This window comes from Mobula hypostoma, chromosome 8, assembly GCF_963921235.1.
Source record: "Mobula hypostoma chromosome 8, sMobHyp1.1, whole genome shotgun sequence".
NCBI lineage: Eukaryota > Metazoa > Chordata > Chondrichthyes > Myliobatiformes > Myliobatidae > Mobula > Mobula hypostoma.
This window is the reverse complement of record NC_086104.1, coordinates 157,369,774-157,385,918: the sequence shown is the minus strand read 5'-3', so window position 1 is coordinate 157,385,918 and position 16,145 is coordinate 157,369,774. Positions and strand designations below refer to the sequence as shown.

The following is a 16,145-nucleotide window of genomic DNA, read 5'->3' as shown; positions in this document are numbered from 1 at the left end:
CAATTCAGGTCAGGTAGACTCCCAAGTTCTATTCAGCAGTAGCTGGAAATATTAAATAATACAGGAAAGGCTAGACACATGGGTCAGGCTGAGAAAAAAACAGATTAAAATTCAGATTCATATTTATTCATCACATGCTCATCAAAACATACAGCTTGTGTTAACAACCAACACAACACAAGGATGTGCTGGGGGCCAGCCCCCAAGGTCGCTGCACATCCCAGTGTCAACTCCCAGCTTACCCACAATGCTTGGCAGAACTGCGCAAGCAACAGCAACAGAACACAACAAGCAACAGCGAAACAAGCCCCTTTCCTCCCTCCCTCTCACCCACCCACTCGGACAGTCCCCTGACCACAGGACCGGCCTCCACACTTCCAGCCTCCAGTACTCACCCACTGGACTTTGACTTGCTGAAGGACATGCAATGAGGAGAACATGAACAAATATACAGAATGAAGACCACAAGATACAGAAGCAGGACCAGCCATTCAGCCCATCGAGTCTGCTCCACTGCGTCTTCTCCCCATTACGTAATGAGCTCTTCGGGCCTGTGTGTAAGAACGTTTGGATATGGCCCAAGTACAGAGGGAAAGATGCTGAAACAGGTCGGTAGTTCACTGACTTTAATGCAAACTGTTGCGGAAATTAAAGGGAAAGAAAACAAATAAATGCTAGACAAACAGGTCCATTAACTAAACTCTCAAACTGAAAGTTAATGCCAACACCGCAGCTGGAAGCAGTAACTGAATACTAAGTGGATACTACTCCTTTATAGCGTCAAACAAAGCAGGAGTCTTCTTTCCTGGACAAGGATGAGGGCAAGCAGAGAGCGTAAATGTTGCTGTGCTTTTGGTCAAGTCTTGCCAAGGCTACAACGTGAAGAAGAGAGTTAAACACCACTGTACTGTAATGAAACTGTAATTAGCTGGAATGTGCATGCTCACAAGCACAATTGCTGAACCTGTTGCACAGCTCGCCTTTGTGGGCACATGGACCCCGCAGCAGAGTCTGTGGTTGTGACGGTGTGAGGCGCCAGAGAGTGTTGGGTTCTGTGGTTTTTATAGCACCTGAATTGGTTAATTGTTGTTTAATGAGAGTCTTTAATCGTTTAGAGTCCCTTGTGTTTTGCTCGAGCGACTTGCTCTTTGTAAAGTGCTCTCCTGGTGCTTCCTGTTTATACATGTAAAGTTTATTTGGATAGACTCAGGGATTACATGTTACTTGCACTATTTAAGCAGACGCCTGGTTAGCGCTAATTGCAAGGTCCTAATTTTGAGAAAGTTACTTCTCACAGTGTCGCTCTGCGGAGCCACTGATGTTCTGTTGGAATTCTTATAAATAAACTCTGGCTGCTGTCTCTGCATCGGAGTCTGTTTTTCCTCTGCACTTGGGTTCCAACATTGTCAGCACACATCGTAGCACATAAACCTTAATCTCATATACCAATCATGATCTCTGTCTTAAGTATATCCAATAACTTGGCCCCCACGACCCTCTGTGGCAATGAATTCCACAAATTCACCACCCTCTGCCTGGAAAAATTCTTCCTCATTTCTGTCCAAAGGGACATCTCTATATTCTGAGGCTGTGGCCTGTGATCCAAGACTTTCCCACTACAATCCTTAGGTTGTAAGTCCTTTGTTTTCATCAGGGACTCTCACCACCATAGACATGCTTTCTTCTCACTGCTGCAATCAGGAAGAAGATAAAGGAGACTCAGGACTTCCATCACCAGGTTAAGGAACAATAATTACTTCTCAACCATCAGGCACTTGAACCTAAGGGATATATGTATATGGTGACATATATGTATTTTGATAATAAATTTACTTTGAACGTTAAACGTAATATTTTTGGTGATGTGGGCTTTGCACTAAGAGGAAGATTGAAATGCCTTTCATGACTTCAAGTCATTATAATATAGAACTTTTATACTGCAGCCTCTTTGAATGTAGAAAGCAAAGTTTCATAAAAGGATGGATGTGGAAGCTTTAGGGAGGGTGCAGAGGAGATTTACCAGGATGCTGCCTGGATTAGTGAGCATGTCTTATGAGGTTGAACAAACAAGGGCTTTTCTCTTTGGAAAGAAGGAGGATGAGAGGTGACTTGATGGAGGTGTACAAGATGACGAGAGGCATAGATTGAGTGTACAGCAGAGACTTTTTCCGAGAATGGAAATGGCAACTATGAGAGGTGTTCGGAGGGAAGTGTGGGGGGGTGGATGATGTCGGAAGTAGGTTTTTACATGGAGAGTGGATGCTACATGGAATACACTGCTGGGGTGACGGTAGCAACAAATACATTAGACACATTTAAGAGACTCCCAGGTGGGCACATGGATGATAGAAACATTGAGGGTTATGTTGGTGGGAAGGGTTTGATTCATCTTTCTTATTTATTGATTGATTGATTGACTTAGATTTAGATTTAGCATGGAACAAGCTCTTCCACCCCTTCAAGCCACGTGCCCAGAAATCCCCTGATTTAATCCTAGCTTACTTACGGGACAAGTTACAATGACCAATTAACCTTCCAAATGGCACACATCAAAGTTGCTGGTGAACGCAGCAAGCCAGGCAGCATCTCTAGGAAGAGGTACAGTCGACGTTTCGGGCCGAGACCCTTCGTCAGGACTAACTGAAGGAAGAGCTAGTAAGAGATTTGAAAGTGGGAGGGGGAGGTGGAGATCCGAAATGATAGGAGAAGACAGGAGGGGGAGGGATGGAGCCAAGAGCTGGACAGGTGATTGGCAAAAGGGGATATGAGAGGATCATGGGACAGGAGGCCCAGGGAGAAGGAAAAGGGGAGGGGGGGAAAACCCAGAGGATGGGCAAGGGGTATGGTCAGAGGGACAGAGGGAGAAAAAGGAGAGAGAGAGAAAGAATGTGTGTATATAAATAAATAACGGATAGGGTACGAGGAGGAGGTGGGGCATTAGCGGAAGTTAGAGAAGTCAATGTTCATGCCATCAGGTTGGAGGCTACCCAGACGGAATATAAGGTGTTGTTCCTCCAACCTGACTGTGGCTTCATCTTTACAGTAGAGGAGGCCGTGGATAGACATATCAGAATGGGGATGGGATGTGGAATTAAAATTTGTGGCCATTGGGAGATCCTGCTTTCTCTGGCGGACAGAGCGAGAGTGTTCAGCAAAGCGATCTCCCAGTCTGTGTCGGATCTCGCCAATATATAGAAGGCCACATCGGGAGCACCGGACACAGTATCGTTCACCAGCAACTTTGATGTGTGTTGTTTGAATTTCCAGCACCTGCAGAATTCCTCGTGTAAACCTTCCAGCCGGTACATCTTTGGATTGTGGGAGGAAACCGGAGCACCCGAAGGTTTAATTTCGCTGCTATTTGTAAGGAGTTTGTACGTTCTGCCCGTGACCATGTGGGTTTCTTCTGGGTGCTTGGTTCCTCTCACATTCCCAGGGGGATTAGGCTAAGATTAGGAAGGGTTAGTAAATTGTGGGGTATGCTCTGTTAGCACTGGAAGCACGGTGACACTTGCCGGCTGCCCCCAGCACGTATCACACTGTGTTGGCCGTTGATGCATTTCACTGTATGTTCCGATGTTTCAGTGTACCTGCACATCTCTCTCTCTTCCATTAAATCTCTTTACTTACCCATATGTCTTTGGGATGGAGGGTGAAACCAGATGCCCAGAGGAAAATGAGATGCACAAGCAGACGTACAGCATCAGAGGGTAAAGATTGGACCCTTGTTTCTGGTGACCCACAAGGTCACAACACACGTACAGCATCAAAGGGTAAAGATTGGACCCTTGTCTCTGGTGACCCACAAGGTCACAACACACGTACAGCATCAAAGGGTGGCATTGGACCCTTGTCTCTGGTGCCATGAAACATAGTTTCCAGTAATGGCGTGCCACAGTAACGTTGCAGTTAGCACAATACTGTTACAGCTCGGAACATCACAGTTCATGATTTAATTCTGACACCATGTGTAAGAAGTTAGTATATCCTTCCCGTAACTGCGCGTGTTTCCTCTGGGTGCTCCGGATTCCTCACACAGTCCAAAGACGTACTGGTTAGTAGGTTAATTGGTCATTGTAAATTGTCCTGTGATTAGGCTACAGTTCCTTAAGGTTGTTATAACCAGGGTGATAGAGGGGACAAGCTCACACTACCTATTACATTCTTCCAGTGGTGTGCATCTCAAATAGCCTCTGACAATGAATCCAGCTCCTCTCCTTCACATATGACCATAAGACCATAAGATATAGGAGCAGAAGTAGACCATTCGGCCCATCAAGTCTGCTCTGCCATTCAATCATGGGCTGATCCAATTCTTCCAGTCATCCCCACTCCCATGCCTTCTCCCCATACCCTTTGATGCCCTGGCTAATCAGGAACCTATTTATCTCTGCCTTAAATGCACTCATTGACTTGGCCTCCACAGCCTCTCATGGCAACAAATTCCACAGATTCACCACCCTCTGACTAAAGTAATTTCTCCACATCTCTGTTCTAAATGGACGTCCTCCAATCCTGAAGTCATGCCTTCTTGTCCTAGAATCCTTTACCATGGGAAATAGCTTTGCCATATCTAATCCGTTCAGGCCTTTTAACATTCGGAATGTTTCTATGAGTCCCCCTCATTCTCCTGAACTCTAGGGAATACAACCCAAGAGCTGTCAGACGTTACTCATATGGTAACCCTTTCATTCCTGGAATCATTTTTGTGAATCTTCGCTGAACCCTCTCCAATATCAGTATATCCTTTCTAAAATAAGAAGGCCAAAACTGCACACAATACTCTAAGTGTGGTCTCATGAGTGCCTTATAGAGCCTCAACATCACATCCCTGCTCTTATACAGTATTCTATACCTCTAGAAATGAATGCCAACATTGTATTCACCTTCTTCACAACCAACTCAACCTGGCAGTTAACCTTCAGGGTATCCGGCACAAGGACTCCCAAGTCCCTTTGTATTTCTGCATTTTGAATTCTCTCTCCATCTAAATAATGGTCTGCCCGTTTATTTCCTCCACCTAAGTGCATGTCCATATACAAACACTTTCTAACATTGTATTTCATTTGCCACTTCTTTACCCATTCCCCTAAGCTATCTAAGTCTCTCTGCAGGTTCTCTATTTCCTCAACATTACCCACTCATCCACCTACCTTTGTATCATCTGCAAATTTAGCCACAAATCCATTAATCCAATAGTCCAAATCATTGACATTCATCGTAAAAAGCAGCAGTCCCACCACCGACCCCTGTGGAACTCCACTGGTAACCGGCAGCCAGCCAGAATAGGATCCCTTTATTCCCACTCTCTGTTTTCTGCCGATCAGCCAATGCTCCACCCACGCTAGTAACTTCCCTGTAATTCCACGGGCTCTTATCTTGCTAAGCAGCCTCCTGTGCGGCACCTTGTCAAAGGTCTTCTGAAAATCCAAGTACACCACGTCTACTGCATCTCCTTTGTCTACCCTGCTTGTAATTTCCTCAAAAAATTGCGGTAGGTTTGTCAGGCAGGATTTTCCTTTCAGGAAACAATGCTGGCTTTGACCTATCTTGTCATGTGCCTCCAGGTATTCTGTAATATCATCCCTAACAATCAAATCCAACAACTTCCCAACCACTGATATCAGGCTAACAGATCTATAGTTTCCTTTCTGCTGCCTCCCACCCTTCTTAAACAGTGGAGTAATATCTGCAATTTTCCAGTCATCCGGTACAAAGCCAGAATCTATTGATTCTTGAAAGATCATTGTTAATGCCTCGGCAATCTCTCCAGCTACTTCCTTCAGAACCCAAAGGTGTATTCCATCAGTTCCAGGAGATTTATCCATCCTGAGACCATTAAGCTTCCTGAGCACCTTCTCAGCTGTAATTTTCACTGCACATACTTCACTTCCCTGACACTCTTGAATGTTCGGTATACTGCAGATGTCTTCCACTGTGAAGGCTGATGCAAAATATGCATTCAATTCCTCTGCCATCTCTGCATCCCTCATTACAATATCTTCAGTGTCATTTTCTATTGGTCCAATATCTACGCTTGACTTTATATACTTTAAAAAGCTTCTAGTATCTTCTTTGATATTAGTCAACAGCTTCATTTCATAATTCATCTTTTCCTTCCTAATGACCTTCTTAGTTCCCTTCTGTAAGTTTTTAAAAGCTTCTCAATCCTCTATCTTCCCACTAGCTTTGACTTCCTTGTACACCCTCTCTTTTGCTTTTACTTTGGCTCTGACTTCACTTGTCAGCCACAGTAGTGTCCTTCTTCCATTCAAAAATTTCTTCTTATTTGGAATATATCTGTCTTGCACTTCATTCATTTTTCACAGAAACTCAAGCCATTGCTGCTCTGTTGTCCTTCCTGCTAGTGTCCCTTTCCAGTCAACTTTGGCCAGTTCCCCTCTCATGTCATTGTAATTTCCTTTTTTCCACTGAAATACCGACACAGTAGATTTTAATTTCTCCTTCTCAAATTTCAAAGTGCACTTGATCACTGTTCCCTAAGGGTTCCTTAACCGTAAGTTCTCTTATCACCTCTGGATCTTTGCACAACATCCAATCCGGCATAGCTGATCCCTAGTGGGATCAACAAGTCATCCTTTAGACATTCTACAAATCCTCTCTCTTGAGGTCCAGTACTGACCTGGTTTTCTCAATTCACTTTCATGTTAAAATCCCCAATGATTATCATGACATTGCCCTTCTGACATGCCTTTTCTATCTCCTGTTGTAATTTGTAACCCACATCTAGCTGCTGTTTGGAGGCCTGTATACAACTGCCATTAGGGTCCTTTTACCCTTGCCATTTCTTAACTCAACCCATAGAGACTCTACACTTTCTGATCCTATGTCATCTCTTTCTAATGACATAATATTATTTCTACTAAGATTTAATATTATAGTTACTAAGCCCAGGGGAACCATTTCTACTGTCAGGTTACTGGCACCTTAAAACCAGTCACTTTGGTCAGGAGGTTGGTATCTCATCTAGGAGAAGGAAAACTCTGCTGTCAAACCTCTGCTGCCTTGCAGGTATCCCCGTTCTTGGAGAAGGCTTCAGGTATAAACACTGAGGAAAGATCCATCACTGGAGTCCCTAAGGCAGTCCTACATTGAGTTCAATGCTGACTGCCAACTCCTGTGATGCTACTGTTGCCAAACTAAAACAGACTCTGCCATTACTTTGAATTCATCTGTGTGCAGAGGGAGAGATTGCTACATGGGCAACAGTTGAATCAAAGCCGCAGGATCTAGGCCGCAGACATGATGCGTAGACAGAGGTTTACAGGCCGAATCAGGACGGCAAAGTCTGGCATATCCAAGCGGCAGAACCCATTGTTCGGACAGAGAGTTAAGCGCCGGGACAGATTGAAAAGGTCAAGATGTCAATGCCTAGGTCGAGGTACAGGCTGGTTCGGATCGCCGTTTATTCGGCTCGGCACTGAATAATGGGGCTCACTTGTTGACTTGCAGAAACGCTATTTTGCTTGCAGTTACTGTTAGCATATTTTTTTTTCAGTGTATATTGGGTGTTTGATGGTCTTTTTATGGGTTATTTTATTCTTTCATTTTTTATGGGTTCTTTTTTATGATGTCTTGGATACTACAAAGGCTAATACCGATGATGGAGCTGACTAATTTTATAAGTTTCTACAACTTGCTTTTATCTTGTTCAGTAGCACCCTCGCACCCCCCCCCATGGTACATTTGAGTGTTTTAGTTGACAAACCAAATTTTCTCAAACTCTGAACGAAACATAGCCACTGTCTTGCCTTCTTTATAGCTGTGTCAATATGTTGTGTCCATGTTAGGTCCTTAGAGATACTGACATCCAGGAACTTGAAATTACTCACTCTCTCCACTTCTGATTGCTCTGTGATGATTGGAGTACGTTCCCTCGCCTTACCCTTCCTGAAGTCCACAATCAGCTCTTTGGTCTTGCTGATGTTGAGTGCCAGGTTGTTGCCGCGACTCCACTTGACTAGCTGGTATATCTCGCTCCTGCGTGCCCTTTCGTCACCATGTGAAATTCTGCCAACAATGGTTGTATCATCACCAAATGTATAGATGGCATTTGAGCCATAATGGGATGGTGGAGCAGACTTGATGAGCCCTATGGCCTAATCCTGCTCCTATGTTTCATGGTCTTAGGGACGGATTGTGGACATAGTTTCCATGCATTCACAGTCCCACTGTTTGAAAGTACACTTTTGGAAATGAAGAGCAATATGTTCCGGCTTTGCTGGTGAGTGTCTGCACTAAACTGGGGAGAACGGCAATGGTAGGTTAAGTCAAACACTGTGTGTGCCCACTGAACACTTCTCAATATGCAGCCAGCTTTCCGGGGAGATTGGGGGACTGACACATTCCAAGCAGTAAAGAGCCCAATAGTCTGGACGGCTTATGTAGCACCTTTCATTCACGTAGGATGTTCCTTTATGATTCTAGATCAAGATTCGAAATTGTTTATTGTCATATGTAAGTACACATGTGTACAGGAGAGCAGAATGATTATTACTCTGGATCCGATGCAGCATTAAGAAGCACAATTAGCAAAAAGAACACAATAAATTTAAATACAAACACTTAAGATTAACTTACGTACATAGACTGTCCCTAGAATGTCCATAAAGTAAACCTGGGCTCAGGGGTGTCTATACATAAGGTGACTCTGACAGGAAATGATAAAGTGGTGGTGGTTGGGGGTGTGGAGGGATGGATTAGTGGGGGGGCGGTGTTGATCAGGGAAAGTAACGGTTTTTGAGTCTGGAGGTCCTGTTGTGGATGCTACGTAGCCTCCATCCTGATGGGAGTGGGATAAACAGTCCATGAACAGAGTGGGAATGTTCTTGTATTAATGCTGTATCAAGAGCTGTCTCTTTACTTCTCCCCAGCCAATGACATTTCCTGCCTTGTCTTACTTTTTAGTTGAAATTCCTCATTGGTAGGAACCTTCCCAGTAAATCTTTTCTGCACCCTCTCCAGGATTAAAGCCTGTTAATGAGAACTGGAAGCAGTACGCCAGTTGAGATCTTCTACAAGTACGATCATTATTTTATTATTGTCCCATTTACCAAGATACAGTGCAACACTTTCCTGCATACTCCTCATACAGATGAGGATAGTGTAGTGTTTAGCACAACGCTTTATGATACTAGTGACCCGGGTTCAATTCCTGCCACTGTTTGTAAGGAGTCTGTACGTTCTTCCCCTGGCTTTCCTCTGGACGCTGCGGTTTCCTCCCACTGTTCAAAGGCCTGCGGTTGGCAGGTTAATTGATTATTATAAATTGTCCCGTGATTAGGCTTGGGTTAAATTGGGGTTTGCTAGGTGGCACAGCTTGAAGGGCTGGAAGGGCCTGTTCCATGCTGTATCTCAATCAATCAATCAATCAATCAGTAATGTCATTACAGAGTGCATTGAGGTAGGACACGGTAAAACAATAACAATGCAGAAGAAAATTTAATAACTACTGAGAAAGTGCAATGCAGGTAAACAATAAAGAACAAGATCATAATGCAGTTAAAAGCACATCGTAACTGCCTTCATTAGCTCTGTTAGTGGTCATGTCCTATTTGTGCCCCTGTCTAGGGACTCACCCCAGATGGAACAGTCCTCCAGAGTCATGCAGTGGAACCCTCACCTTGGTGGGCATGAACAAGTTGGGCTGAAACATCTGGTACCAAGATGTATAACTCTGACACTAAACCCTCCATGACATTAAAGACCTCTATCAGCTCTTCTCCTTGTCTTCCCAGGCCAGGGAACTCCAGCCTACACAGTGACCGGTGTATGCTCAGTGGCTACATTATTAGTTATCTATACCTAATAAAGTGGCCGCTGAGTGTATGTTCATGGTCTTCTGCTGCTGTAGATAGATGGATAGATAGGTAGGTGGATACTTTATTGATCCCAAATGAAATTGTAGTGTCATAGTAGCATTACAAGTGCACAGATATACAAATATAGAAATATTGGAAGAGAAGCAAGAGAGTTACCTCAGACAGTCTAACAGGAGGGGTCATCACTTCCTTGGCTATAGGTTGACATTATAGAGCCCAATGCCAAGGGTAACAAAGAAATACTCAAACAGCAAAATAGTACAACTGTGGCTGACAGAGCAAGTCAAAGCTAATGTAAAAGCAAAAGAGAGGGCACAAGACAAAGCAAAAATTAGTGGGGACACAGAGTATTGGGAAGCTTTTCAAAGCCCACATAGAGCAACTAAAAGAGTCATTAGGAGGGAAAAGATGAAATATGAAAGCAAGCTAGGAAACAATATCGAAGTGGATAGTTTAACTTTTTCAAGTTTGTAAAAAGTAAAAGAGGGATGAGAATGAATATAGGACCGCTAGATAATGAGGCCAGGAAATAATAATGGGGGACAAGGAGCTAGCAGATGAACTAAATGAGTATTTTGCATCAGTATTCACTGTGGAAAACACTAGCGGTGTGCCAGATGTTGAAGAGTGTGAGAGAAGAGAAGTGGGTACAGTTACTATTACAAGGGAGAAGGTGCTCAAAAAGCTGAGAGACCCTGGGGTACATAAGTCACCTGGGCCTGATGAACTGCACCCTAGGGTTCTGAAAGAGGTAGCAGTACAGATTGTGGCAGCATTAGAAATGATCTTTCAAAAAATCATTGGATTCTGGCATGGTGCCAGAGGACTGGAAAATTGCAAATGTCACTCCACTCTTTAAGAAAGGAGGAGAAAGGAAATTATAGACTAGTTAGCCTGACCTCAGTGGTTGGGAAGATGTTGGAGTCAATTGTTAAGGATGAAGTTATGGAGTATTTGGTGACATGGGACAGGATAGGACAAAGTTAACATGGTTTCCTTAAGGGAAAATCTTGCCTGATGAATGTTTTGGAATTCTTTGAGGAGATTACACATAGGATAGATAAAGGGGGTGTAGTGGATGTTGTATATTTGGACTTTCAGAAGGCCTTTGATAAGATGCCACACATGAGCCTGCATACCAAGTTAAGAGCCCATGGTATTACAGTAAAGTTACTAACATGGTTAGAGCATTGGCTGATTGGTAGGAGGCAGTGAGTGGGAATAAAAGGATCCTTTTCTGGTTGGCTGCCAATGACTAGTGGTGTTCCACAGGGGTCTGTGTTGGGATGGCTTAATTTTACACTGTATCTAAATGACTTAGATGATTTTGTTGACAAGTTTGCAGACGATATGAAGATTGGTGGAGGGGCAGGTAGTGTTGAGGAAACAGGTAGGCTGCAGAAGGACTTAGACAGATTAGGAGAATGGGCAAGAAAGTGGCAAATGAAATGCAATGTTGGAAAATGCATGGTCATGAACTTCGGTAGAAGAAATAAAAGTGCAGACTACTTTCTAAATGGGGGGAAAATCCACAAATTTGAGATGCAAAGGGACTTGGAAGTCCTTGTACAGAACACCCTAAAGGTTAACTTGCAGGTTGAGTCAGTGGTGAGGAAGGCAAAAGGAATGTTAGCATTTGTTTCAAGATGTCTAGAATACAAGAGCACAGGTGTGATGCTGAGGTTTTATAAGGCATTAGTGAGGCTTCACCTTGAGTATTGTGAACAGTTTTGGGCTCCTCATCTAAGAAACAATGTGCTGGCATTGGAGAGGGTTCAGAGGAGGTTCACAAGGATGTTTCCGGAATGTTACGAGGAATGTTTGATAGCTCCAGGTCTGTATTCATTGGAATTTAGAAGGATAAGGGGGATCTCATTGGAACCTTCTGAATGTTGAAAGGCCTAGACATGGTAGATGTGGAAAGACTGTTTCCCATGGTGGGGGAGTCTAGGATAAAAGCGCACAGCCTCCAGTTAGAGGGGTGTCCATTTAAAACAGAGATGGGGAGAAATTTCTTTAGCCAGAGGGTAGTGAATTTGTGGAATTTATTACCACAGGCAGCCGTGGAGGCCAGGTCATTGGGTATATTTAAGGCAGAGCTGATAGGTTCTTGACTGGACATGGTATCATAAGTTATGGGGAGAATGCTGGGGAGTGGGGCTGATGAGGGAAAAATGGATCAGCCATAATACAATGGTGGAACAGACTTGATGGACCAAATGGCCTAAATCTGCTCCTATGTCTCGTAGTAAGGATGACCTCATATGGCGCTCTTTAGAGCAGTGCAGTTGTCTTAGTCTATTACTAAAAGTACTCATATGTTCAGCCAAGGTGGCGTGTAGAGGGTGAGAAACATTGTCTAGAATTACCAGGATTTTCCATGAGGTCCTTTTTTCTGTCACAGCCTCCAGTGTGTCCAGGTTACAACAGAGCCAGCCTTTCTACTCAGTTTATTGAGCCTGTTGGCATCACCAGTGTTGATGCAATTGCCCCGGCACACCACCACGTAGAACATTGTACAGGTGATAACAGTCTGGTAGAACTGAAGGAGAAGCCTGCATACTCCAAAAGACCTCAGTCTCCTTTGGAAGTAGGAGCTTTGGCCCTTCTTGGATACAGCCTCTATGTTGATGCTGCATTCAAGTCTGTCATTCAGGTGCACCCCCAGGTACTTGTAGGTCCTCACCACATCCATGTCCTCACCATCAATATAACAGGGAGCAGTGCAGGCTTAGTCTTCCTAAAGTCTTTCACCATCTCCTTTGTCTTACTAATGTTGAGCTGCAGATGATTCAACTTGCACCCTTTGACAAAGTTCTCCTCCAGGGCCCTGTATTCATCCTCCTGTCCTCCCTTTATACACCCAACTATTGCTGAATTATCAGGAAATTTCTGCAGATGACGTAACTTATTGTTGTATCCAAAGCCCAAGATATACAGGGTAAACAGGAAGGGAGCCAACACAGTCTCCTTTGGGGGCCCAGTGCTGCGTGTAGCCATGTCTGACACACAGCTCTGAAGCCGCACAAGCTGTGGTCTGCCAGTCAGGTAGTCCATTCTCCAGGATACAATGGAAGTGCCACCTGCATTGAATGGAGATTTCACCTAGCAATGCGCATTGTATGATATTGAAGGCACTCGAGAAACCAAAAAACATGATCCTCACAGTGCTGCCCTGCTTAGCCACGTGAGAGTGGCCCATCCACTTCAAGGTTCAATGTGTTGGTGTTCACAGACGCTCTTCTGCACATCACTGTTGTGTGGTTATTTGAATTACTGTCACCTTCCTGTCAGCTTGAACCAGTCTGGCCATTCTCCTCTGACCTCTCCCATTAACAAGGCGTTTTCACCCACAGAACTGCTGCTCACTGGATTTTTGTAGCATTCTCTGTAAACTCTGAAGAGGGCTGTGCAAGAAACTCACAGGAGATTGGCAGTTTCTGAAATACTCAAACCACCCCGTCTGGCACCAACAAGCATTCCACAGACTTAGATCACATTTCTTCCCCCATTCTGATGTTTGGCTTGAACAAGAACTGAACCTCTTGACCATGTCTGCATGCTTTTACGCATTGAGTTGCTGCCACATGATTGGCCGATTAGATATTCGTATTAACGAGCAAGTGTACTGGCGTACCTAATAAAGTGGCCACTGAGTTTATATAATTGCCCATTAGACCAACGACTGCAGAGATCTGATAGAGCAAAAAAGGCCCAGCAATTTAGAAATAAAGTATGTTCTTGTACCTCTCTGTAATAGTGGAAAGTGTGATGGCAGCGTTTCAATCGGGTAGTAGGCTCTCGGTTCATCCCCCGCAGGCTGCCTGCGCAGAGGGAGGGTGAATCGGGGAATGTTTCGTTGGACGGGTCTGAGGATCGGGAGCAGCGTAGCCTCCCCCCTGAGTGTGGGTTATGCAGCGATGTGACGTAGGATCAGCTGTTGCTGGGAGGCAGATCCAACGAGAACAGACCAGTGTCTAAGGCGAAGGGAGAAGGTGCAGCTGGAATGAATTCAGTCACCGCAACCCCTTGCCCCTTCCTAAATTAAAGAGAGAGAGAGAGAAAAACAGACGCTCGCACAGTTGATCGTCACGCTCCGTGGTTTTACTGGTCGCTTCCGCTGAAGAGTTGGGAAACGGCAGACAGAGGTAGGTGCAATGAGGGGTTTCCTTTACCGTCGCTTGATCGGAGGAATTCATTCCAGGTTAGGAGGGGAAGTGGCTGGCCGGGGCTTTTCTGCAATTCAACACCCGCCACATTCTTTAGGAGCTGAGGGAAGTGTGAGGAATCCACGACACGGCGGCAGGGACCGTTTCTCACACTCTAGTGTTACAACCGAGGAACAGATGGCACGTAGGGCAAATCCGCGCACACATGGTGCCTCCAGTAACTGCACCAAGGAAAACAAGCGGGAGGCAGCGTCTGTTCGCCGAGTCCCATGGGCAGCTCCTACTTCAGGACCATGGACAGAGGCTGTACACACCGGCGATGACAAACCTCGCCCCACGGACCGGATCGTTCAATCTCACCCACGAGCCAGGAGTGGCCGACTGGCTTCCGAGCAAGAAGTCTATCTGGAATTAATCAAATTCATTAATCACGCTGATTTTGTTTTAATCCTATTTTCCCTTATTTTATTTCTATGACCACTTTCGCACTTCTTGTAGGTGGGCGTAGCTGCGTAGGGAATGTCATATTCGGTAGCAAGCAACACTCCCCCACACACTTCGCTCAGTGAAAGCCATCGTTTCCCCCTCTGCACCAACCTGGCGTCTCTCCCCCCGCCCCAATCCCCCGATCCTCACACGCCAGCCTCTCTCGGTTGCAGCGACGGCGCCGTTCACAAGCCGAGTCGCTGTAGACTCCGTAGCCGGCGGAGATGGTCCTCTCAGGAACTTTATATAGGAGCTGATCTTGCCCGGAGGGGATATCAGCGTGACCCTTTCACCAGGAACGTGGAATGATGAGGAGGAATTTCTTTAGCCAGAGAATGGTGAATCTGTGAAATTCATTGCCACGGACGACTGTGGAGGCTAAGTCATTGAGTAGATTTGAGGCGGAGATTGATAAGCTCTTGATTGATCAGGGCGTGAAAGGTTACGGGGAGAAGGGTGGAAAATGGGGCTGAGAGAGATAATGGATCAGTCATGATGGAATGGTGGAGCAGACTCGATGGGCCGAGTGGCCTAATTCTTCTCCTAAGTCTTATGGTCTTGCGGTACTCAACATTTTGACGTAAAGACCATAAGCTGCTGTCCAGAACATACCACTGAGCAATTTGGCAGCTAAGATTAAGAGCTAAGGGATAGAAGAGATAACCTCAGGACTCCTGTGATAGGCAGTGCCAAAAGTCTTGCCCGGTAACATGCCTAGTGAGTGTTGGAAGATGATTGGAATAAATTACCCTGGGCTAACTTAACTCAGAATGATGAGGATCGCCTGCTAGGTGCAGTCTTCCAGTGACACCACATCTGGGCAGTTAAAAAGTTTGGGCTCCTTATCTTAGAAAGTTTATGCCAATATTGGAGAGTGTCCAAAGGAGGTACATGACAATGATTCTGGGAATTAAAGAGTTAACCTTGGGAATGAAGGGTTAATGTATAAGGAGCGTTTGATGGCTCTGGGCCTCTATTGCTGGAACTTAGAAGAATGAGGAGGGAATCTCATTGAAAGCTATCACATATTGTGAGGCCTAGATACAATGGACATGGAGGAGATGTTTCCTACAGTGGGGAGTCTAAGACCAGAGGTCACAGCCTCAGAATAGAGGGATGTCCCTTTAGAACAGAGATGAGGAGGAATTTCTTTAGCCAGAAAGAAGCGAATCTGTGGAATTCATTGCCACAGATGGCTATGGAGACCAGTTCATTGGCCATATTGAAAGTGGAGGTTCATAGGTTATTGATTAGTAAGGGCATCAAATGTTACGCGGTAAGGCAGATGAATGGCGTTGAGAGGGATAATAAATAAGCCATAATTCAATGGCAGAGCAGACTCGGTGGGCCGAATAGTATAATTCTGCTCATATGTCTTATGGTTAGAGGGTAGGACAGAACAGGCCACTCCACAGGACCATATATAATACTGTGACTAAGGGACTAATTTGTGTTCAAAAGCATAGAATTTTACAAGATTTTTTCTACCTACAGGGAAGATCAATAAAGTTGAAAGAGTACGGAGAAAAGTCAAAGATATGTCTGGGACTTGAGGACATGAGTAATAAGTAGAAGTTGAATAGGAAAGGACTTTATTCCCTGGAGTGAAAGAGAACGAGGGGAGATTTGATAGACGTATACAAAATTA

The 16,145-nt window shown here is 44.8% G+C and overlaps 1 protein-coding gene across 2 annotated transcripts in view; it reads left to right on the top strand.

Moving 5' to 3' along the window:
• Nucleotides 1-13,812: 13,812 nt before the first annotated feature.
• LOC134350301 (phytanoyl-CoA hydroxylase-interacting protein-like) overlaps nt 13,813-16,145 on the top strand; it is a 78,032-nt gene continuing 75,699 nt past the window's right edge. For both annotated transcript variants that reach the window (XM_063055343.1, XM_063055344.1), the window contains exon 1: nt 13,813-13,990. The gene's annotated coding sequence lies outside the window, so the exon portion shown is untranslated. The remainder of the gene's footprint in view (nt 13,991-16,145) is intronic.